General features: G+C 38.9%; 1 pseudogene; it reads right to left on the reverse strand.

The window, feature by feature from the left end:
• Window positions 1–26278, reverse strand: part of LOC122148248 — a 100331-nt pseudogene that overhangs the window by 42869 nt on the left and 31184 nt on the right.

Consider the following 26278-nt stretch of genomic DNA (forward strand, 5'->3'; position numbering starts at 1 on the left):
GATCTTTTGGTGTACTGAAGGGAAAGAGCAATCTGTACTTACTGTGGCTGACTGCTTCCTTGAACCGCCAGACGTTGCCATTTTTCCGAGGACTTCATAGCCATCTGTGGATATGTTTTTGGCCTCTTTGATCTCTTTCTCAGCCACCTCTTGGCAGTCAATGTTGAGTTTGACATTTTTCGGTGAAACAGAAATGTGAAGCTGCAAAAATAAAACAGCATTAGTGTGAATACCTCAGCGGTGCAATCCAAGCATCAGTTAATTATTACTCAGCACTCTGGGCATCTTGACTTGCTTCCTAAATCTTCATGAAAAGGATTCACAAAACTGCCCGACTGACAAAAATTTGCAAAAACCATCCTTTCGGAAACCTTTCCCATGATCCCTGAGAACATCAACCCTACGGCCTGTAAACTATGTTTAGAGTTACGCTCTCAGTTCTTCCAATAACAGTTTCTGTCCAACTATAATGAGTTTAATTAGTTAATTATGTAAAGACATGCCAGTCGCCAAACACAAATACAAATCTTCATGTCAGCAGATAATATTAACTGGTTTACCGACTGTAATTGCCCCATTGCATTCACCATGAGACTCGGAAGCAACCACCAAAATGCTTTTTCCATCCTTTTTTTTCTAGAGGGAATACAACGTTTTCTTTATGTAGCGTCACCACATGTTGCTATTATGTCATTCTGCGGCTGACCGTCTAATGTGCTCATTCCCCTGACTTGAGCAGTTGCTTTTTTCAGTCAAAAAGTCTGGACCAGCTCATACATCTGATATTCATACTTTGTAGATCAGCACTCCAAAGGCAAGGTCATATTTCTTGCCACAATACCGTCAACATCTTTGGCAACCGGCTTTTGGCTTCCCACAAGGAGAAGGGGTCTGAAGTTCTGGCTTTAGATGGAAAGTTTTAGAAGCTTAACCATAAGTAGTTCAAAGCTCATGGAGAAAGCTGAGGAAATGTGACAGACCAACTCATTCAGAAGCTTCCCTTTTTCATGCGGAGACATTTTTGTGATGAATAAGGTGTGTGTCCGCAACTCAGACTTTCCAGAATGGCCAAAAAAGCCAAAGTGTTTTGGAATGCGATTTCAGTTGTATGGCACTGTGCATTCACACTCCCTCGAATCCTCAATTCTACCAGCTTCCGTAATGGCAGATATACCTGGCATGTGGTTTCATTTTACCGGCTTTCTGCTCTAAGTGCTTCCCCCTCTGTAATGTTTAGGCCATCATTATATCTGTCGGCCTCCATTTCATGGTTTGCTGCGGCTGGCTGGCCATCTATGAATTCAATGAGTTCATTCACATTTGTGACCCTGGAGGCTGCAAAACTCAGGTAGCTGGGGTATGTTTGTAGCAATAGCCAAAAAATAGGGGGCAAAAACTTTTTCACAGAGGTATCTATATATATATATCCACCTATATTTATCTATGTCTCTATACTTTCCTCCTGCTCTCTGCTTCCTGTATATCTCTCCTGCCTCTTCTGAAATCTTTGTGCCCCTACTAAAGAATTTCAGACAGGCACTAATGTAGCCAGTTGTTAAATAGATTTGATTGTTCTGATGGGTCCCTGACCACATGCAGGTAATGGGAATTTTTGTGGTAATAAAAATAGACCTACGCAACAATAGAATTTTAAATGACTTAAAATACATATATAATAGCAATGAGGCATAATAAGTGTTCACAATAATAAATTTCAAAAGCAAGTAATCATAATATTTTCATGAAACAAAACCAGTTTAACTCTGGTCAATGGCAGTGATTTTGCGAGACCAACTTGAACACAAGCAGCATCTATGGGGGAACGTTTTCACCCTCCCCTGCACAAACTCCTGGTTATTCAGGACCTATTGAAATGACTGGTTTTGAATGTTACAGCGCCTTAAACCTTAATCAACACTAACGGCAAATTTGCACAAGGAAACTCTGGGGGGACCCTTAGATCACGTGGGCAATTCGGCCCCCCCCAAGTTTCAAACCTACAAGTAATTATGCGTCTTGCCTCACTCAAGCTTCTTGTGAACAGTGCTTCCCCCAAACGCATTCACATGAACCTGACCTACTTCAAATCTAACTTGGAAAGCTTTTATTACCGGGCTTGATTTTTTCGCTACTCAATGTCATCCTCTCTGGGATTTTATACCGAAAGTAAAGGAAATGACACAAAGAAAGGCCAGTGTTCTGTGTGTTCTTGTGGTGGCTGCCCACAGAATCCCACTTACTCAGCTGATGTCTTTCCCTAGTCTCTCTCGTTCCCCATAATCATGGCCACAGTGTACACATTTTGTTTTATTTTTTTTTTTTTCCCTTTTTTTCTCCTTTTCTTCGCATCTTCCTTCCAATCTAATGGCTTGTCATGTTATTCATTAACTACTACTCCAAAAAAAATGATCAAACTACCCCTGCCGTCAGGGCCCTTGTGGTCATCCGCCACTGGCAGTGGCATGATTCTGTGCCAATGACATTTAAAGCCAATACTCTTTGTTTCCTTTACAGCAATATGATTTTTATTGCCTTTGCCGTGTGATCCTGACATATTTCATGAGCTTCACTCAATAAGCTTTCCCCATGCCAAAACTCTCCACCAACCGTTGATGCTAGGGTGTTTGCTTCTGTGGTTGCTAAAGTATTTCTTACTGCGACCCAAATCAAACCCGCAGTCCTCTGATTTCCGGTCCTCATTGTTCCTCCAGTTCTGTGGGAGTTTTTTGTTCATTTTAATGATTGTCGATACGTCCAGTTATTTAGACAAGAAATAAACCAACATAACCCTCATCGAAGCTAATACATTCAATAGCTCCTGTAGTTACAACTGGCGCATGATGCGGTAAACAGTGTCTCCCTTGTTTTAATATTTATTGTTAGGGTCTGGTTTTTCAATACTTCCTAACACCAAAATATGGAGCAAATTGTCCTTGTGCGATGCTTGCCTTAGTAAGCACAAACAAGACCTGAAGAGGGAAGACAAGAGAAAAGTTCTTTTCACTTTCTTTCAACTTCTGATCTCGCAAAGCATGATTGTCTTGTCCCCCCACACGATTTCCTTAGTCCCAGTTTCGCCCCCTCTGCAACCCAACCCCCCGGCCGTGTCTATGTCATACTTCCCAACCCCTTGTATGTTGTATAGTCCCATGTTTGTTTTGTTCTCGTGTCATGTTCCCCATGGCTTGCAGTCGGTTCCTGCACAACAAAATGGCACCGCGTGGCCAACCACTTTTTCTTTATTTGGACCCCTGGCCCCCCAATGGGGCCCCCGCCGTCACAATCCAGATTCTCTGGCATGCAAACCTTCCATTGTTATACTTGAAAGTGTCTGTAAATGATTGTCAATAGTGGAATTCCACTGACACACAGTTTTTTCTACATACCACATCAATTACAAATAAGTTGTTGTTTTTTTGTGTGTGTGTGTGTGTGTGTGGTGTCGGTGTCGTGTGTGGTGTTTTGTTTGTGTTGCCCCCCTTTGTGTGTGGTGCCCCGCTGCTGTTGTGGCTTCCTGTGTGTAATCATAATTTTTTTTGTTACCTGTATAAACTGACTACAATATCGCTTTCTCGGTTAACCAGTGCACGGATCCCCTATATGCACTGATTGTCTCCACCGCTGCTTTTAACAATTTTTACCCCAACATTCTTTATCATCATTTTTAGGCTTACAGGTCCTGCCAACACACAAGTGGGTGGCTCCAACATAGTGTAAGTGTACCTGGCTCATTCCTGCTGCAACAAAAGACCTATATGATGCCGGCCTTTCAAATCTACACAGGCAAACAACTGATGAACATTCAGTTAAATAGCAGTTTGGTTTAGTGACAGTAGCTATGTGAGCCACATCCAGACCCACCTGAGCGGAATTTATGCTTTGATGTGTCGGGGGTTATGTGTGGGGTGGGTGGGGCTAATGCCCAGTGGCAGCACCTTAAAGTACCTAAAAAACCGGAAATGTGTAGTTGTGTATTTTTTTTATTTATTGTGGTCCCTTTTTGGAGTGACAAGAGCACCAAGCGCGATCTAATGGATGTTGAGGATAGCAGCAGCGTACTGAAATCACGGCTGGTCTTAAAATGCACGGGAGGACCCCCCTTGTAGTTGTGTTTAGTGCATTCCTCGAGTGGGAAGGATTTGACTGATGGCGCTCTGAAAGTTTTAACAACTATGATTAGAGGCGCTTAAAGTGCGTGGGTCCATATGTACTTCCATATATAGGACATTGCTCTTAAAAAGTGGGGTGGCTCTTGTCAAGTGTTGTTTCAACGGCCCATGATTACAGTAAGGATCATTGGGGTGCAATAAAGCTTCAGTATGCATCAACAGGCTTCATTTAATTTAAGCATCATAATTATTTTTCTTGACTTTTACCGTGGTATCTTTGAGATTCCACCCCACTTGCTCAAGTGTGCTTTCAAATTTCCCACACATACAGGGAAACTCTATTCATGGGTTGGTTGTAAAACTTAGCACATCTTGAAATCTGCTTTGCCAGCATGCACCTTAATAGACCAAAACTAAACTCAAACTGCAAATCCCAGCCAGTATAAATTACAGTCTCCTGGTTGGTCATGCGTTTTTTGCATCAGCAATTCAACTATGCCTCGGGTCATTGGGAAAACAACATGACAAATGCTGAACATGTTTAGCTTTAAAAGAGAATCTGCGCGTGCACTGGGCTTTAGAACAAACCTCTGGGAACGCAAAACCTTTATATATAAAATAAACATGCATTACTGTCCTCGTTTACACCATGTCAATAGATCAATTGATGTTGCCCAACTCTCATGAACCACATCACCATGAAGGAGTGGGGAGCTGCTCTGTCACAAACCTGACGCTAGACTGATTGCCTGGTGGGTGTTGAGTGCACCATATGACCCGTGTTGTTTAAAATCCTCAATTTAAAGCCAAAGGCAAAATTCAACAGTGGCAAATCTTTATTTGATCTCCAAGAACTAAAACCGTGTCATCAATTGGAAACGTATTTTGAATTTATCCAGCCAAGAGTTATTTAATAATTAATAAAAGAATGCTCCTAAGTTCAAATCAATCAGACAATTCAAATATTCACAAGACGAGATAAGGAAAGGTCAAGAATAAAGTGGTGTTTCTATGGCATCACAGTGAAAACACTATTTTGGAACCTTTCTTTTTAAGATCAATGTTAAATAACCAAGTAGAAAACCATTCCTAACTTGTGGAAACTGCCGTGGAAAACTTTCTTCTTCACCTGGTTTCGTTATCCAAAGGCGGATCTCTGAATTTCACCTCTGGTTGTCCTTATTGTAAGAATTAAGTGCTTCTGCTGGAGGCTGAGAACACAATCACAGCCCTTACAGGACGGGCTCTGCTCTGACTGCCGGGCAAACATTACAAAAACAATATATACATAATCCAACAAAAACCAAACAGGAACTTCCATCTAAGAGCTGACCTTGATGCTCCAAAAGGGCTGATTATGCCTTTCTGAATATTACCTGCTAGAAAATCATTGCAATCTTGAAAATCTGGAACCCCTGTAGAGGGTTTTTCTGTTTCTACGTAATCAGTTAGAAGACACCACAAGTTTACTGCATGCACACACACCAAACACACACTAGACATGGAGATGAACATGTTCCTTACGGTCAATGTGAGCCCGACTCATGGTTGTTGTTCCTGTTTGATATCTGCCAAATATCAACGCATCCTTGCCGGTGTCGGGAAGGAGACGTAAGAGGAGAATCATATTGTAGGCAGGAGACAATGACCATCTGGATTGATTTCCCTTCAAAGAAAACCAAGCTCATTGATCATCCGCCCACAGCTTAATGTTCATAAAATCATGGGACCACGGCAAAATATGACCTGCACTGATGGGTTTCGTGGGAATATTGCATGTGTCTGATGACAAGAAAATAATTAAGGGCTTTATACAGTTGTGCAGTATATTGTAATGTTGTGCAGTGAAACCAGACTTAAATCAAAAAGTGCAGAACAGATTCATGTAGTGTCCTTTGAGAAAAATGCAAACAGACTCGCAGCCTTGAGTAATGGCAACACATTGAAGTATTTTTCCTCCTCTGGTGCTCAGAATGTTTCCATTTGAAAAGCTGCTAGCCCACGCACAAATAAAAAATCATTAGAGCTAAATTAAACAAGCATGCTTTGGCCGGAGACATTCACACCCCATCTTTAGGCTTAGGTACAGTACACTTCTTGATCTAAGAGTGTACAGACAATCAATCTAGCATATTTGACAATTGCAATGTGAACAATCTAAAAAAAAGCCTGAGGTTTTTATGTAATAATTAGTAATTTTAGTAATCATTTGCATTACTTTTGTAAAAATAAATAAATTAATAAATAAATAAATAAATGTAATGAGTAATACAGGTATAGTTAAGCACCAATTTGGCACTGTCAAAAATGTAATTAGTGAATTAATAATACACAAATAATTATTATTAAACTATAATAAAATGATAATAAAACTATTTTAGTATATGTTTTTTTTGGTGGGGGGGTGGACCCCTGGAGAAACAAAACCAGTCTTAAGGTCGCTGGGGTTATTTGTAGCAATAGCCAAAAATACTGGTATGTCTCAAATTCTAGATTTTTCTTTTTATGCCACAATCATTAGGAATTAGTAAGATGATGTTCCCTGAAGATAGTTTGGTAAATTTCTACTGTAATTATCAAACTAACTTTTTTGATTGGTATATGCATTCTAATAACTTCATTTTAAAACTTTAAAGTGATTTTCTCAATATCTGACCCTTATATCACACAAACGCTACAACAAACAATAAGAAATGCACCGCTTAAAGCGACTTCAGAGACTGCAAGCCTTTAAAGCATTAAAAACAACTGTGATTCGCTTGACTACCTATTATATTCTGTAGGGAGAGCAGCGCAGTAAAACTATGCAGACGACATGCACTGCACTTCTCACCTACTTTGTTGGATGGGGGAAATGAATGCTTCCCTTTATGGGAGTCTGTATGCAATGTAAACTGTGTGAAGGAGGCCAGTTTTCCATTGGAGACGCGCCGTTCATGCCAGACATTAACGTCTTGTCAGAGTGATGTTAAAAGCTGGCCAGCACATCCTGAATCCTGTAAGTTTTCATCAAAAGCATGGTACATCACGAGGGTCCACAACAGCACCGGTACTGACAGAGAAAAATAAGGACTAGTTATGATAGATATCGGATATGGATTCAGCAGTCTGGTTTCTTGACCTGGTGAGGTGAATCCATCGAAGGCGGTAAATCAAAGGACAAGCTGTAAAAGAATTCAGGAAACTAGTTTCACCTCTTGTCTTTCATGTTGGCGATAATGGTGAACAAAGCAATGCAGACTACCCAAAGAATGACGTTCCTACTGGATGTTGGCCGTTTCACAGAGAATGTATGAGTGATGGTGTCTTGGATATTAGTAACATAGGCTTCAAAGTCATCAACGCATGAAGACGTGTCGTCTCGCTGGGCTTTGCCTTCCAATGTTTCCTGAGTCAGCGGTGGTCCACGTCTGCGACACACCAACAACCAAACACACTGTAGCCTGTGGAAAAGACAACACTGAGGCACACACAGGGTCCGCATGTTAGAGAGACTTGTCTGAAGTAATTGAAGATACATTGCCTGTCAAACCTGGTCAAGAACTTTCTGTTCCAGGGTCGTATTTCACAAAAAAGTTAACAATTATATGTTGCATAAAGAAAGTAAGGTCTATTTTGCATGACCACTGAGATCGGCAATGTGTCAGAAAATGTGGCGATAGTTCATTTCGAATTATATTCTATTATTAATTTAGCAGGGGAATATAATTACAGTATTTTTTGTGATTAAGCTAATAGCATTTGTGCATTTATACTAAATGTATTTAGACGGCTGTTTTCCATACAAATACCTTGAAACAATGTAGTTATATTTTTACCCATGGTATTGAGGTGCTATGTGTGGTTTTAACTGTGGTTTCTCATTATGCTAAACATATGCTACGATGGAAGGCCAATGGTTAATTTTAATAAAACTCTAACACTCAGAATAATTACATCTCACCATAATAAAAATGAGGTTGTTACCATTTTTACAAAACGTTTTTGGATAACCAACCAAAATTTACATCTGCATCCAAAACTTCAAGCTGCTACTACTACGGTCAACTCAACACCACGCTCAGCTCTGTCAAAAGTGGCATTTCTAACGAGCCATAAAAAGTAATATTATTGATATTGCAAGCCTGCAATGCAAAACTGTGCTGAAGATACGGTGTCATCAAGTCAGGCAAAACAACCTGATCAGAACAGAGAAAACAAACCTTATTACCCTATATTCTTTTAAAATGATTGGAACCATGAACTGTCATGACCATACTCGAAAGAGTAGTTTACAAACACACAATTAACGAGTCTGGTGTCTACACTCCTCCCACAGACGTTAAAGGACGGACCCAGGGAACAGACAAATATCTGCCTTGGGAGAGAAATAACCATGATCTTTTTTTTTTTTGTTTTGGCGATATCGCCCACCCTAATTTGCTCTAGATGGACATTTGGTTTAATGCAGGTCTCTAAATAAAGGCCTTAAAAAGCACATGAGCTTGATTTTAAAAACTCTGCTCTGCAAATCCTGTCCTTAAATTTGTTTTTTGCTGTTTTTGTTTTGTTTTGTTGTTTTACTCAGTGTTACAGCATGCATGCTGTAGTTTCGCAGCATTCTTCATTCCTTCATCTTGCGCGAGAACGACCAATCAGTTACTACGACCACAGAACCTTGGGATAACGCTTTCTCCTACAATTGCCACTGTACTGATGTGAACACTTTCAGCTCCGCGGATATGCTTTCAGCGCAACACCCGTGTACAAGCACTTCACACGACAGACTATCTATATACAAACCAAGCATGTCATTTCATAGCCATTTTGTTTTCTTCTTCTTTTGACACCTTTAGGTAGGGAACGATAAAAAACAATGTTTCACAAACCCGCTTTGGGTGTTTCCCTCATCTTGTATTTGATCCTCAAATCCTGAGGGCGGACAGCACCATTCCCTTGTCGTGTAGCGTGTTCTTGTACTGCTGTTTTAGCTATCATCACTGGTTTACTAGACACAGAAGGAGCACTGTTTTTCAGCACAGAGAGCTACATAGAAAAGCCACAAATGATCCACGCACGTCAGGAGCAGCAGATCAATCACATGACTACAGACAGGTCGGTTACCTGCATGCCTTACGGGGGCTGATGACGTCAACGGCTCCGATCATGCTGGAAGACAAACTGACGGACTTTAATTACGCTCTCATCTCTCCAATACTCCATCCACGAGCCATCTCCAGTGAACACCAGGTCGCTTGGCGCCTTTGCACACTGGCATTACAAAACAAGTGAAACGAGTAATGCATGGTATTACTACACATATCACCCCTTTCAATCTTCGTTTAGTTACCCACTGTGGGAGCACTGTGCATTAAAGTGTTTTTGTTACCTAGACCTAAAAATTCCATTCAGCTCTACAGTGTCCAAAAGTTTTCAGAGTATTGCAATTGTTTGATCTGTGTCTTTCCCCTCGCGTGCAGAAGGGATGGTGGGTTTTGGTGGAGAGTTGGAGTAGTGTTTGGCGTACAGTGGCTTCACCAAGACAGAACAGACCAATAAACCATGAGTAAAACTGTGAACTGCTAGACTGAATGCTTCTAGACGGCATCGTGACTTACATGTGCGCATCTTTGACACTGACTCCAGGCCCCTCTTGGTTGGGGGGTCTGTGTGTGTAGACTGTGGCATTGTACAGGCACGATCTGGCGTCAGCCCGTCAAAAACAGTTCTGGGCTCTCAGACAGCGGTGATAGTGACCTCTTACAGGCCCCACGGTTAGCAAGCTAATGATGAGAGGGAAGTGAGAAAGCTTTATACAAACATTGAGATTTATGTTATTTGAACTGCAAGTTCCATGCATTTCCATTTCAACAATCAGAAAAAAGAAAATAAATATATAAAATATATAAATAAACTAAAGCTTAATAGTGATGCAATAAATAAACAAATATAAAAAATAAATAAGCCGACATTTATTAATTAACTTTCATCTATTAAGAAATTAAAATTAAATTAAAAACAAAATATTAATAACAATTCAAAATATTATTAGACAAACTAACAGGAGATTAAAATTATTTAAAATATATTATTAAAATACAAAAAAATTCAAATAGTTTAGAATCAGCTAAATCTGTTCATTCTGAAAACAATTACATTTATTCAGTTATAAAAATATGAACATGGTTAAAATCAGACTGTCTTGTGGACAAGCGATATCTATTAATATCTTTTAAAAATGTATGACATTGAAGCTTACTTTGATTCATTGTAATAAATATAGAAACCTGGTTATTGTTTAAAAACATTAAATTTATTAGTTACTATTACAGAAATCTGACCTGTTTCATTTATCATGACTAATAAATATGCATCACATTAGCACACATATATAATTATATAGATAATATATATATGCAATGCAAATACTTAAAGAGTTTTATGTTCAATGAATTCCCGTCTCTCATATTCTATTAACTTACGATTGAAAGGATTGAGTTTTAGTCCTGTAAGAGGTGGCGGCTCGATGAGGGTCCATCTGATGCAGAAGGAGTCATAGCCGACGTTGTATGTGTTGAGGTCGTCACATTGAGGGTACCACTGAAAACAGCATTCCACAGTTAAAGCAGGTGCTTAAAACAATCTCGTAACATGTCCCCTTACGATTTCTCAGTCAAAGAAACAAGCACGTACAGGTGTGTTCCCTGTCCGAACCAGAGCGCCGCTCACGCCTGCGTCATACTGAGCAAAAACCTTCAGATCATACGTGGTGCCAGGCTGCAGTTTTGTGCAGAATGTGTGTAGTAACATCTCCAACAAAAAACACTTCCATGGTGTTGTATCCGTGCCTGGAACAACACGTGGAACGCACTTGACTACTAGAACATGTGTCAGCATGACCTACAAAGGATGTCTAGATTATGACAACACGGTAAAATCATCTAAAATGGTCTCTTACCCAAAAAACCCCACTGGCTTATAGACCAGATCTATAACCGTGGACCCGCGCAGGTACAGGGGTCCCAGGACACACGGAAACGACGTGTACCATGTCATCTGAAACACGCAGGTTACGAGGCTCCAGGAGAACCACTGAAGGAGAAGAAAAGAACATTAAACCCGGAGCCAAGACACTGAAATTTTCCCAGCGTGCACTGATTTTCAGCAGCAGCTTCTTTGTTACAGTCAACAATCTATCTGTCAGTTCCTCATTCTATTCACCTATTCTATCTGTCTATCTGTCTATCTGTCTGTCTGTCTATAATCTATCTGTCTGTCTGTCTGTCTGTCTGTCTCTATCTATCTATTATCTATCTATCTATCTGATCTGTCGTCTGTCTGTCTGTCTGTCGTCTGTCTGTCTGTATTTGTATCTGTCTATATCTATCTATCTATCTATCTATCTGTCTGTCTGGTCTATCTATCTATCTGTCTGTCCTGTCTGTCCCTGTCTGTCTGTCTGTATCTATCTATCTATCTATCTATCTCTCTATCTATGCATGCACAACAGTACATGTCAGGAAATGCTCTTGCTTCATTTTTGTCCACTGGCTGACAGTCTTATTTTGTGACAGGCTGATACATATCTTGCTCTGCTGTTGTGATCATTTTGGAATTTCGCCGCTAAAAATGTGGACTTGATTTTTTCATCATAAATGCCATAAAATTTGCCATAAAAATGTTTATAAAATTTGGTTTAATTTGTTGGAATTTGGGGGGAAAATTTTGCTCTAATGTTGTGATAGTAATCATAATGTTGTGATAGTAATCAACAGATCTACTCTATCTATCTATTATCCGTCCGTCCGTCCGTCCGTCCGTCCGTCCATCCATCCATTCAGCCATCTATATCTATCTATCTGTGAAGCTGAAATCTGATTGTGGTAACCGTCCTTACATGTTTTTTTCCATCTCCAGAGACGACGTCCTCCAGGCCCTCTTGATAAATGCCTCTACATTGATGTTGTAGCGGAGTGTCTGGCTGCAGGTTTTGCAAGATGACAGAGTTTCTGTTGCCAGGGACACTTGTCTATGTGAAAAACAGCAGGACCAAGATCAGCTTTCTAGCATGCAATTTAGTCAAATAAAGTCCATGGGCTCGTATTAAAGTTCATTGATTCTCAATACCTAATGTTAACATATAATGCCGCTGTCCTTCATATTCACTACTATAAAATACAACAACACTTACAATAACTCCTCGATGGGATCTCCAGTGGTGGGTGCATAGCCAATTGTCTGGCACTGCAGCACGGGTCTTCTGCATGCTCCCCAGCTGACAGGACAACGTGGCTGGTGGTCGGATCCATACACAAAGCAGCGTTCCTGGGGTCACCGCGGGGCACTGCGATCACATCAGAAATTCTCTCAACAATCATTATACGTCTACATACAAATGTTAAACGGGTAATATATACTGTACATATATATAAAAAAGATGTCCTAATGACATGGAATTCCTCATCTAAATATTTTTTCTCCTTCTGACATCCTTTGAGAAAGAGAAATCATTGAAGTCTTTGAGCAGCCAGTTTATTTTTACATTCTCTATCAGTACTTCTAGTTTACCCCTTAAATTTGCTTCAAGTGCTTCAAAGTTTCTCTGCCATGGGAAAAAATCATTGTAAACAACTTTTTCCCCTAGAGAAATGGTTTTGGCACAAATGTAGCGGTGGTGCAGTAGAAATAATGTAGCAGGGTTAGGGTTTCATAACAGTAAATAGCAATTTGTACTTTAAGGCCACAACTTCATATTTTGGATTGGGGGCAGTAACTCAAAAAACTTTTTTTTTTGAATATGATAACAAATATATAATAAATCACAACCCTCGTACTTTTGGGTTAAGTTGGAAAATTAGATTTCCTGAGATTTCAGCTGTTTTACCTTTACATCTGAAATAATTAAATAACAAATATAAATGCTGACATTTCTTGGACAATGTCACTGAGAGTGCCCACAAAACAAACGGAGCTCTGATAGAGGCGTCTCCTGCAGTCAGACTCACATGTTTTTTCCCAATTATCAGACGCAGAGGAGCAGCCCTCGCCATCAGCATACAGAGCCACCACACTCACAGCGTAGTCTGTGTCTGAATCGAGCTGCTCCAGCAAGGCAGTGTGGGTGTTCCCTGGAACGAGCACCTAACCCACAAAATAAAAAGTAATAATTAACCACCAGGGACACACAGGCGGTCTTTGTTAACTAGCACCTTATGATACTTTAAATACTTCTTAAATAATGCAGTGAAGCTCACAAAGAGATATGCCGAATATGTCACATCTGAGCAAAAATTTAAAGGAAAATTAATGATCATATTATATTGTACCAAAAATAAGCTTATTTTAGCATCAAGTTTAATTGGTCACACTTCAGTTTAGGGACCAATTCTCACTATTAACTAACTATTTACTATGTCTTCTGCTTCAGTAATTGCTGCTTATTAATTGTTAGTAAGGTAGTTGTTAAGTTTAGGTATGGGGTAGATTGTAGTTGTTAAGTTTAGGTATGGGGTAGATTTAATAGGTTTTTTTTATTTTCTTTATAAGTAGTAATAAATAGCCAATACGCTATTAGTACTCATGATAATTAGCAACTAGTTCATAGTGAGAATTATTCCTAAAAATAAAGTGTCACTGTTTAAATAATGTTAATTCATTTACATAAGGATTGAGTTCACAATTGAGTTAATAAAAATACAATTAAATCAGCATATTTTACTACAAATTGTACTGTTCACCGAAAATCTACCATTTATTCTTATTGGAGTCTTATTTGGTAAATATCGCGAAGACAATCATTCTGTCCAGCCATGTGTTTACAACAAAATACTACAGTGTTGATTTGAGAGGAGTGCTTCATGCAAAAAAAGGAAAAAAAATCTTTATGCAAAATCAATATTTAATCTCTTATGATCACACAACAGCACAACTGCTGGTTTCAAATCTCTGATATATTACATCCTGAGAAAGACGTCTGTCTTTCTTTTTCAACAGATGACCTCTTGCACTTACTGATGTTTGTGTCACGACTGATTTCCAACCCAACCATTAGTGATCACTTACTCCGCCAGTGCAGTGGAAACATTCCTTTGATGTGTTAATAGTGCAGCAGTTGTAGCAATTCGAGTGAATGATGTGCTGACAGTGTCACGCAATCACCTCCTTTCACTGCTCTTCACAATGCCAGGTCAGGGGGTCACTGACTTCCCAGTTAATGGATAACACTGTCCTTTTATTTTGAAGACTAAGGCCAGGACGATTGATTACACTTCTGGAGGTTCCAGTGGAAAAGTTAAAAAATTCATCATGGTTCAGAGGGTTTAAAATAAAAGCGCAGAGAATTTGGAAAACTGGCTATAATAACGGAAAAAAGGTTCTGCCGTCCATAACAATATTCCACAAAGCTTTGTGGCTGCAGATAAGAAGCTAGTTCTGTTAAGACTGAATGTGGAACTCCGTTTTCCTCAGTGGTGAAAATAAAACAGGTTTGGGCTCAAGATTTCCCACAGCTGCTTTCTTTATGCAAGGATTCTGACGACAATAAAAGTCATTTATGGATTTCAGAGCTTAGTGAAAATTCCTCTCAGGCAATAAAGTTCATGTGAGAACGAGGTTGCACGACATTTAAAAACACAAACATCTTTCAGAGGGGCAAGACTGCGAGCAGATCGTTACGCGCAGGTTGAGAGACTGACATTTGTTGTGACAGTATTTCCTGAACAACCTCTCGTGCGAGACTAATGACAAGCCTTACAGACTGAGGGGACGGGTTCCTGAGAGGGGGGTGTAGCCGACGCGGTACTGCAGAACATTTCCGGAGGCCGGCTCCCAGCGCACGTTCAGGGTGTTTGTGCCGGGGTTGTAAACCCGGATGTTCTTGGCAGGGGTCCGCACCACTGTTTCAGACAGGAGCGGGAGCAGCATCATAAAAAACAAAGACAGTAAAAGCGGTGAGTGGTTAGAGTGGTTAATGCAGAACAGAAATTTAAACTACTTACAAAAGCCTGAAAACAGGATTTATGTGATTACTTACGTGATAACACATACAGGTCTAAACACAATAACAGTTTCAATGTCAACTACCACAGTTACAACAACATTTCAAAAAGGCTTTAAGAGAGACGTCTTATTTTTATTAAAATGGCCTTTAAACTAAAACCGATGTAAACACTTGATAGTCAGCTTGTTTTAAGAAATATTGCAGCTTTGGGGGCATATCCAGGGTGGATTTCTCCCTAAAATCAAAAGAAAGACATATGTTCAGCTTTTTTATCTACAATAAATTGAAGGTTTTGTTTTTTTAGTATACAGTACACTAGTCAATTTTGAGATTTTGGATTATTTGGCTTTCATTTTCAAGTGTTGTTTCAGATTTAGTGGGAAGAAAAATATCCAAAAACGTGTAAATCTTTAGTTTTGTTTATTTATTACTTTTTTTATTAATTGTTTTTTTTTAACAATAGGACAAATCATAACTCACAGGAAGCGAAGTGTTGTGAGAGATAGGGGGGTGGGATCGGGAAATGTCCTGGAGTCGGGACTCAAAATCAGGACGCCTGTAGCGCAACTGCGCTGTATGTTGGCATTCCTGCCCATAAGGCTGTTGATGCCGACAGAGAAGTGTTTAATTTAATGCAATTTATCTGTTTGCATCTGTAGCTTTTACTTATTTCTTTATTTCCAGAGGGGTTTGTTCATATGCAATTCACCTGGTCGTACACATCATAAACATTTTATTCCTAAAAACATGGTAACATTTTTTTTTTTTCTAGTTGTTGACAGTTTTTTCTGATTTAAATTAGATATCCAAAACCTTTTACAAACCTTTGACTCTAATATGTCAACAAAATGAAACATTTCTGCTCTGGAAATATATGCAAAGTAATGCATTTTTATTTAAATAATTCATAAAATTTGCACAAGAAAACTTGTATGCTGACAATTCTTTGCAAATCTTAATGAAATCAATCAACTGGGGACGTAAGACGATATCTATTACTGAAATATTTTACCCTATTCAACTGGGGTGTCTTGCCTTAACAGTAAATGCACACAGCTTTCAATAACACACATCGTGAATGGTGCATGAAAACAAAAAGCAGAACAGAATAAGCTTTAGATTTCCACCAGCAAAAACCCTGGTACCAGATTTAAACCAAAAACAAACACTTGCATTAACATGGCACACAAAACTGGAGACCAAAGTAGCCTCAGATGATGGGAAGCCAAAGCACCACGTTTATTCCCTGGTGGAAAAACAATGACGCCAACAAAAACCTGTTAGTTTGACTCTGAAAGAGGATCATTGAGCTGACAGCAGTAAAAATAAGGCAAGCTTTTATGTCCTTGTGCCTCCCTGGGCTTTCCATTTGGTAAAAGAGATTGTTCGTAAGCCTCACACCAGCATCTCCAGTCATTACACCCCATAAAGAAGGCTCATTAAGCCCAGACTGGAGTCACATTTATGGGTTGCCAGCACCATCGGCATTCCTCCCTTAGTGATCAGTCCAATAAAGCTGATTCAATCTTTGAAGTCTCTGAGATTCTATTTATAAGTGCAAAAGTTGAAGCCAGAAGACTGTACTTTGCATTTTCTGGATTGAAAACTTTGGCAAAAGCGTTCCTGTTACTGGAGCGTATATGATGGGTGAGTATGGGAATTTGTTGCTTTCCAATAATGCTTAAATAAGAAAAGGCTGCATCAACTCACAGGTTTTTCCATTCTCCGACATGCGCTTGCCCTCTCCAGGAGCGTTATACTGGCACCACTGTTACTGTGTACTCGGTATCAGACTGCAGGTTCTTCAGAACGGTACTGGTGGAGCTTCCAGGAACTTGGATCTGAGAGAACAAAAAAAAGCGTTTTGTATTTTCTTGTCTCTGCAAGATTGCACAATGCTTGGGATGGTTCAGAGAGTGTGACTTGCTAAAGTGTTTATATGTGTATTTAGAACATTTCTATGCACTTTTTTCTAAAGCCCCTTTCACACTGCCACGTTGGTCCCGAAAAATTGTCGAAAATTGCTGGAGTGCCTTCTGGTGAACACAAATACGTCCCGGGATTGATTCCGGGCTCGATCCTGGGTTGGGGACCTAGTAACATTGCCGGGTTCAGCCCCGGAACGAGATCTGTGTGAACAAAAGCTGGAACCAATGCCGTAACGGATGTGTCGTAGTGATGACGTAGTTATCCTGCGACTCTTTGAGCGGGTGTTTTCAATAATACAACCCTGCAGCGCCAGAGGGGCAGAGAGTGGTGTTCGCATAAAAAAATAACTAAAATAAATAAACAGAAATGTGCGGAAACTGGACTGAGGCAAAGACTACGACCTCCTCAGTATCCATGCTGAAGCTGAGATCGTTCGCCAGCTCAGTGCAATGGTACATGATGCGGTAAACACAACAGTGTGGTTTCTCGAGTGAGAAATCACAGATAATTAGTAAGCTCAAGTCTTTGCGAAAAAAATAAAAATTCCACCAGGTGCTGGATCACAACAGAAAGAGTGGCAGCGGAAGATTAGAATGGCCTTTCTACGATTTGTTGCAATATAGCCTAGCGTTTTCGACTCGTACATTACACCTCACATCCTGATGTCACGTATAGATGCACGCACGCACGCACAGATTCTGGTTAATCACTGGCAGTGTGAACAAACTAAAATCTAACGATCCGGGATGAATTGCAAAGACACATTACTCGTGTATATTCCGGAATGAAAGGGGCTTACTGTTCCAAGCGAGCCAAACCCCAAGTCTCTATGATTTCTATATTATTATACTATTCTGGCTTTCAATGTAGGTATATGGGAGTTTTGAACAATTTTTTTTTTTACACAGAATTTGAATATTATAAACAGTAATTCATATGTATATATATAAATATATAACAATGTAGCACTGCACAAAAAAAAATACCAAGATCATGTGTTTGATTTTCAGCAAAATACACGTTATAAACTATAATACAAATTTATGCCTTCAACATAGTGCACATTTCTTCGAATAAAAGGGTCTGTCAAATGCATAAATGTAAATGCCCTCAGAGGGCAGTTGAGCAACTGACCTAACAAAATAACTTTTTCTTAATTTCGGATTGGTGCACCTGCCTTTAACCATGTCAGACAATCAAACTGACACTCCAACATCACAATCATGATAAGACATTTCAAACGCACATTCTACAACACCTCAGCATGTCAAAACTTTGCAAGCATGTTTATGACCCTAACTGAAAAACGTTCACACAATTTCAAGAAAAACATCCAGACAACTCAAAAACACGGGTCAAATTGCCCCGGAACGAAATATAAGGCTTAAGAGGTGCCGTGGGATGTACCATGTCTTCTGCGCCCCCTGTGACGGTCTGGTAGTAAATCCTGTATTGCCGTACACTGCCCTCAGCCGGCTCCCAGCGCACATTCAGAGTGCTGACCGTGGGGTCCGTGACCTGAAGGTTTCTCACACTGCCCAGCGGTACTATAGGAACACACATAAAACTCTGTTCAACATGTTGACAAAGACCTAATTTATGTAATTTACATACTATCTGAAAATGATACATGAAAACATAAAAAAATCATGTGACGCACATGTCTTTCCTTGGCCAGAAATGTCTTTGGCATCTCCATTCGCATAGACTGCAGCAACCGTGATGTAGTAGGGAGTGTCTGGAGTCAGTTTCTGCAGAATAACTGTGTTTTTCTTCCCTCCAATCTGTGTCTGTGACAGAGAGAATTAATTGTGTTGTCAAATGAGTCAAAGGATCAGCTCCACTGAGTGTATCTATAGCTGTATCTGTGACGTAATGTTGACACCCACAAAATATGATGAAATTATGAATTATTTTGACTCGTTCCTCAGCATGATAAAACAAACACATGTAGAGCCACACATACATATTATTCTAAATTTGATATTCGTTTTCACAAGATTTCATTTTTTGGACGAGTTATATTCATTTTCTGTGGTAATCAATGGAGTATTCCTTTAAATAAGCTTAAGCAATTTTCAGCAATGCTGGATAATGTCAGGAAAGGCACATCACAAATATGATCGCAGATAGGACGAAAAACACCGTGCAGTTTTATGTTGTTATTCCTATGACTGCTGCCAGTGTAAATCCTCTGCCTTCTTGATGAAGAAAACAGAGGCTGGAAAAGTCACTGCAATGACTGTAGTATAGAAAAACAACATCTCTTCACCCATTCTGATAGCATGATAACATGGAATGAGTAATATGATAGTAGTCCTGCAGATAAAAACATCATAAGACAGCTTAAGATTTGCCTTAAGGTTTTAGTTGGACCAGCATGCCACTGAAAAAACAGCAACCTGTAGGGAATATTAAATGTGCATTCAGATTCAGGCATTAATCTTAAAACATAATACAAACTACAGATCTACAGAAATATCAAGCTGCTATTATACACAACTATTCAAAGATTTGGGGATGGTAAGAATTTTTTGAAAGAAATCTTTTATGCTCACCAGCACTTTTTTTTTCTCAGTAAAAACAGTAATATTCTGAAATAATATTACAATTTAAAACAGCTGTTTTCTGTGTGAATATATTTGAAAATGTAATTTATTCCTGTGATCAAAAACCTGTGATTGGTTCACCTTTGATCAATTTAATACATCCTTGCTGAATAAAAGTATAAATTAAAAACCTTATGACCCCAAAGTTTTGATAGTAATGTAGATTCAGTTAGTCATTAATTGACTAATTAATTCAATTAAAAAGGCTATATGGTATATCAGTACCTTCAACAGTGCACGTGTCACATAGTAACATTTAAAACTAGTTAGAGCAAAAAAAAAAAAAAAAAGTGCTTAAAATGGTGATAAACTGTGACCTTTGATTATAAATTTTATTTTACATTCTTGATGTTGATAAAAATGCTCATAGGCATTATGATTATAACTACCAACAAGCATCAGCCATTATTATAATTATCCTAATCTATCTCATATCATCATCTTTAATGGTGAACTCTTGACGACTCTTCAGCTAAGAATACTGTACAGTACTTGCATTAACAAGATAAAGCCAACAGATTGTTTCTGTGATTTCATCGTTGTGTTGCATTGAATCATAAATTAAAGGTGATGTGCACAATTCTTGGTCCAATACAATTTCAGGATCCAAAACATTTTGTGATAATCATTCAAATCACATTTGGAAGCAGTCAGCATCTTGTTTGCCAAATGAACGAATGTTGGTTCAATTCAATACAGAAACTGTGGTTGGTGCTACACATCACCTGTAATACTGTTATCAGTCAGCCAGATCATATGAACATAAAAAATGTTGAAATGTTCTTTACAGATTGTGATCTTCCTCCTGCAATCAGTACGTAAGTGATCCTGTAGTTCTGCACTTTTCCAGGAGCGTGATCCCATTTGGTGGTGAGGGAGGTGGTAGTCGCATTGAACACCTGGAGGTTCTGAGGAGGTCCACTAGGAGCTAAGAAAGGAACAGCATTTGATATTCAGTTTTGTGTTCTAACACATCCTCGTATCCATATGCATTCCAAATATCAAATGTCATAGAGCTTAAAAACAACAGACTCACCGGGTGTAATAACCTTGGACACTGCAGTCAGAAGGGTGCAGAGAAAGAGAGTGAGAGTTTGTCAAATGCACATGTGGTGTCTAAAGTGCAGCAGATGGAAAAAGTCTATCATTTGGATTTGGGGGTTTCTTACATGTGCTTGGCTGCCCAAAAGATCTTCGCTCTCAGACTCATCTGGGGGTAAATGCAGTGACAGAAACATCATAGAGAGTGTCTGGTTCCAGGTTCTCTAGAAGGAGAGTGGTGTCCTCGCTGTTCAGGATATCCTGAGGAAGACAGTGGTATTAAAACTGAGACACAAATACTACTACTGCTGGATACTAACAATCAAACTATTACATGCAGGGATGTAAGAAAAAAAAGTACTGAGAAACTGTACTTAAAGTAAAAAGTACCAGTTACTATGTCAAAAATTTAGACACTGTCAAAAATTGTTATTTAATTAAAAGTCTAAGTATTTACTAAGTACTTAAAAAAAAAATTCATTCGGTGAAAAAAGTAAACTTTTTTTTCAGCTAGTTGCCAAAACAACATTTAAAAACAACATTAAGTTGAAGAACTAAAATAGTTGGAAACTGGAAACTTAAAACTTTAACTAAAATTAAAATGAAATTGGGAAGATTGTATATATATACTATTCAAAATATGAATAAAATTATGATAATTACTAATTATGCTAAAATAACACTGTGGTATCCACATTTAAATGTACTTAAGTATTTAAAAGCTAAGAAATTAAACACTTTTAACTTTTAAAACATGCTTAGCTTTTTAAATTGACTTTTGAAAACAAGTGATTTTTTAATTTTAGTATTTTTTCTAAAATGTTCTCCTGTCAAAAATCACTATTTTCTCATTCTTCTGATTACATACAACTCTAGGACACAGCAGATATTAAACTCAAGCCAATACCCTTAAAACAGGTTACCTGAATAATCTCAGCTAAAAATTAGCAGCAAATTATGATACAGTGACACTTGAAAATAGTGATTTTTAGACAAATAATCTAACCTAATCATGAACAGCATTCACACTTGACTCAAGTTCATCTATCTACAGCAATAGTTATTATGATTATTATAAAACATTATATTACTGCAGTTCAGACTGGGTCTGTGTCTGAAAAGAGTTCATTCCACAACAAAATGTACTTTTTCCATCATTTACTCACCCTCGTCTTACAAAGATTTACATTTTTAAATAACTAGCAAAAAAGTCATATGGTGTGGTACTTTGTTTTTTTTTAAGTCTATGTGACAAATTAAAATGGAGTAACAAATATTGTATTTATTTTTTGTACATGTTACTGAGTTATATAGTACACATATGCCATGTCAAGTTCAGTTCAGATTCCCCAAAACAGTACAATTACTCAAATACCCAATCAGAGGTAAATCTTCAGTACTTCAACCTGATCAACCTGATAATCAGGACTCAAGTTTAGTCTCTGATGCTCTTACAGATTGAAAGTTGTTCTCTCCGCTCTTGGTCCAGCTGTGGTCTCCGCTGGGTAGGGTTTGGGGTAGAGAGAGACATCAGGAGCGCCGTGCTCCCAGTGAGCCCTGAAACTGGTCTGGGTCACTTCAGAGAACCTCAAGTTCTTCGGAGCAGGGACAACATCTGGAATGTACAGGATGATAAGTTGAGTTCAGGTATTACAATTACGCATTTGAATATTTAGCAGTCGAATGTTAATTCAGTTTTGAGGTTATTCATAGATAATGGACCCCTGGGCCTGTTACCTGTAAATGGCTTGGTTAAGCATTGGGTTTCCGGGCCCAGAGTCATACACAGGAGTCACAGCCACATCATATTCCGTTTGGGAAATGAGATTATCCAGTCCTCTAGACGTTACATCTCCGTCAACTTCGAGCTAAATTGAAACATGAGAAGTGCAGTTATGGCCATAAAAATACCACATCTAAGAGACCTGGCAGCATGAGAAGGTCAAGGTTTGAACTGGTTAGACCTGGAAATTAGCCATTAGACGGGTATTTACTTACAAATTATAATCCATTACTGATTCCAAAGGACATAACATAATCTATTAGGACTACACAGTTTATGTAATGTAATCTGACTACTCATTAATTACTTTTTAAACTTAACTCGTTTATATCACATAGCTTTGAATACTGTATGTTATTAAAATCTGATTGAGTATTTTAAAACATAATATCTAATTACTGGAATCTGATTACATAATCCAGATCACATGTAATCACTTACTACTTTGAAAAAAAACATGATCTATTTATAGATTTTCAGAAGTTGGAAATAAAAAACTGTGCCACAGATTACAGTTTTTCTATTTCAAAAAGTCACATTTAATTCAATGTATTACTTGCCATTTTATTTGTAAATATTTGTGTAATTATTAGCAATTTCTGAGTGAAAACTGTAAATCCTACAACAATTTTGTTGTGTCATATTTTGTGTATTCAATAATTTGCAATTTGAGTCAATATCAACAAAATCCATCTTTGCACTCCTGAAGCGACACACAAACTGCATTTGAAGTGGCATTTAGATGTATTTACTCTGAATGGTTAATATAACTCAGAGATGCATTTATACTGCCATTGCATAAATAATGTTAGGAATATAAAACTATGAAATTATACTTTAAATATGAAACTATAACCACCAGTAGGTGGCAACAAGTCTCTCACCTTAGAGTCACTGAATTTTCTCATTTCAACCGATTTGTTCAAACAGCTGATTCATTCAGGAATGAATGAAGTGACTTGCTGAGTTCAGCACTGTGTACTAGCATACTACTCTTGCTATTTATGCCATTGAAAGATATGCTAAAAATAGTAAAGCAGTATACTACTACGCCAGCTGTCTTTATTAATGGCTAACTGAATCATCACTCGCCCCATTCGTTCCGAAACACTGATCATTCAGGAACGAAACATGATATTTCAAAACTAGACTGTCCTACCAAAATCACGAATGACAGCAACCTTTGTGATGCATTTTTTTTGCTAGAGAGGGGTTGGAAATTGAGAGGAGGAATGGAGCCCTCAATAGATATAAAAGCCCTTTAAGTTCCTGCAGAATTAGACCTGATCTTTGATCCAGTGTCAGGTAACAGGAGCTGCCGCCATCTGTCGGTCTTCTCAGGCTTACATCCACCTGTTTGTTTCATCTTTCGTCCCAGAACGAAGAGTTATGAGCAGCACTGTGTCATGATTTAATGCCTCAGGACAGTGGAGCAAAGCTGAGGCCAAAACTGCCACTGAGAGTTAAAAAAAAACAACCATAGGGAAAAAAAATCCTACCCATAAAATACACTTCTCAAAGCACTGGATTGCTGCGTGGCCACTCAAAACGCCATCTTTTTTTATTGTCTGTCTGTTCTTGCCCAATCTTTGGTAGACGATTGCCATAACCGAAGCTCTGGAGAGCAGCTGTATTCTCTCTGACTTGTGCAAGTAATTGCTGATATGTTAAAAGGTCCCAAATTCAGTCAACATGTGTCTCTTTCTTGGTTGTCTGCCTGGATGCATTGTGTAAACAGACAGGAATCTTTTCACAGGAAGGCTTCCACAGTGACCCAGGAAGGCTTTGCACATTTGAAAACAAGACTGTTGCTCAACAGCTGATAAGCTGTGCACACAGCAGTCATGGCCATTGGCCATTTGGCATTCATGGCCCAATGGTTAGAGAGTCGGACTTGTACCCAAAAGGTTGCGGGTTTTGAGTCTCAGGGTCCGGCAGGGTGTGGGGGAAGTGAATGACCAGCACTCTCTTCCCAGGTCCCATCAATACCACGACTGAGATGAGACCCTTGAGCAAGACACTGGATCCCCAACGCTTCCCAAGCACCGCAGCAATATGGCTGCCAACCTAAGAAAAAGAAGCACCCGGGCAGCAGCTCCAGGTGTGTGTTCACTACTGTGTGTGTGCACGTGGATGGGTTACATGCAGAGCACAAATTCCAGGTATGGTTTCACCATACTCAGCCACACGTCACATTCACTTTCAATTAATCCCAAATGCAGTGCTACACAACATGTGGACGCAGGCCACATTCACCCTCGGACCACTTGTGTTTGTGGCTGGTGTGATATGATCATCAAACAAATGTAAATATTACATGATCAAATTACTTTCACTATTAGACCTCCCACACTCTCTTGTGATTTTATTTTGCTTTGAGAACTTTCTGCTTTCAGTGGTTATTATACTGTACGTTCAAAGTCCAGACCGGCGATTTTTCTAAAAATGTACTGGAATCAGCAGTTGAAGTCAATTAGGATAATTCTGATATTAGAACAGAATATATTGTTGTGGAAAAACTTGTAAAGATTTTATGAAATCATTTAAAACTATGATTTAAACAACTTTACAGTTCAAGTCATATGAGATTTGACAGTTTTATGAAATAATAAACCTTACATTTCTGCCTAATCTGTGATTATGTATGCTAGATGTAATTTATCTGAACAAAAATTAAAGATGGGCTGAATGAAAATGCAAATCACGGACGGTAGGTGGTGATTTTGGAAAATCAGAAATACAGTGGTTACCCTGGACACATCATATGTAAAGCAGCACTGCACTTATAAACACTAATTTTAGGCATCATACGGAGGTAAGATGAAAAAGAAAATGCCATTGAAACATTTCTGAAAACAGTAAGATATTCATTCACATAATTGCAAATCACGTGAATGTCCTATTTCAAATGTCAGAAAAAAAGGACAAATTTCTCAGAAAGCTGACAGGATCGACCTTACCTCTTTCGCCTCTCCTGCCATCTGGCTTGAAAGTGATGATGTATTTGCGAACAGCGCCCGGGTGCATCATCCCAGTCCGCTGGCATGGTGCTGTGGGTGATGTCTGTGATCCTCAACTCACCAGATGGAGGAATAGGCACTACAGAGAAGGGAGAGATACAAAAAAAAAAACAGACAAACAAACGATGAGAAACAAATAGGCCAGCTAAACATCCCTGCTGAGGGGAAGACAGCCCTAGTGCCACCTACGGGTCACCCCCTGATCAGAGAGGGGGTCACTGGCGTAAAATCGCCGAACAGGCTGAAGACGGGAAACGCTGTAGGCCGTGTTGGGACGAAGTTTTTCTTCAGCTGGACATCAGTAACTGTTCCTTTCACAACGCATCTGTGAAAGTCAACCACATCACAAATGAAGGGATGGTGGAGACTTGATCAAGGGAAACATAATGGAAAAAATGCTGACCAAGCTGAACCAGCATAAATTTCCAAGATAGTTTATGAATGGATGTAGATGCTGAACCAGGGTTATTACCACTAATTAAATCTATTCAAACCAATGAACAAACAAACAAATATCAGTGATTACTAAAAAAGCTATCAGTGATACTAAAATAACACTAGGCTGAACTCAGTTCTCGTGGCCATGATGTCAACCAAAATGAAAATCATTTCAGAGAAGAAAGAGTTACAAAGTTACCATGAAGAAAAATGGCCAAAAAGTAAATAAGTTTCATGTTCATTCTGATTTCATGTTGATGTAAAGCTATTCAAGAAAAGGGTGCCGAAATGCAGGGGATAAATATCCAAAACACAACATTTCGCTGGTCTTTTCAGCAGGATAGTTTTAGCACAAATACCTATAAATCCTT

Source organism: Cyprinus carpio, chromosome A17, assembly GCF_018340385.1.
Source record: "Cyprinus carpio isolate SPL01 chromosome A17, ASM1834038v1, whole genome shotgun sequence".
Classification (NCBI taxonomy): Eukaryota; Metazoa; Chordata; class Actinopteri; order Cypriniformes; family Cyprinidae; genus Cyprinus; species Cyprinus carpio.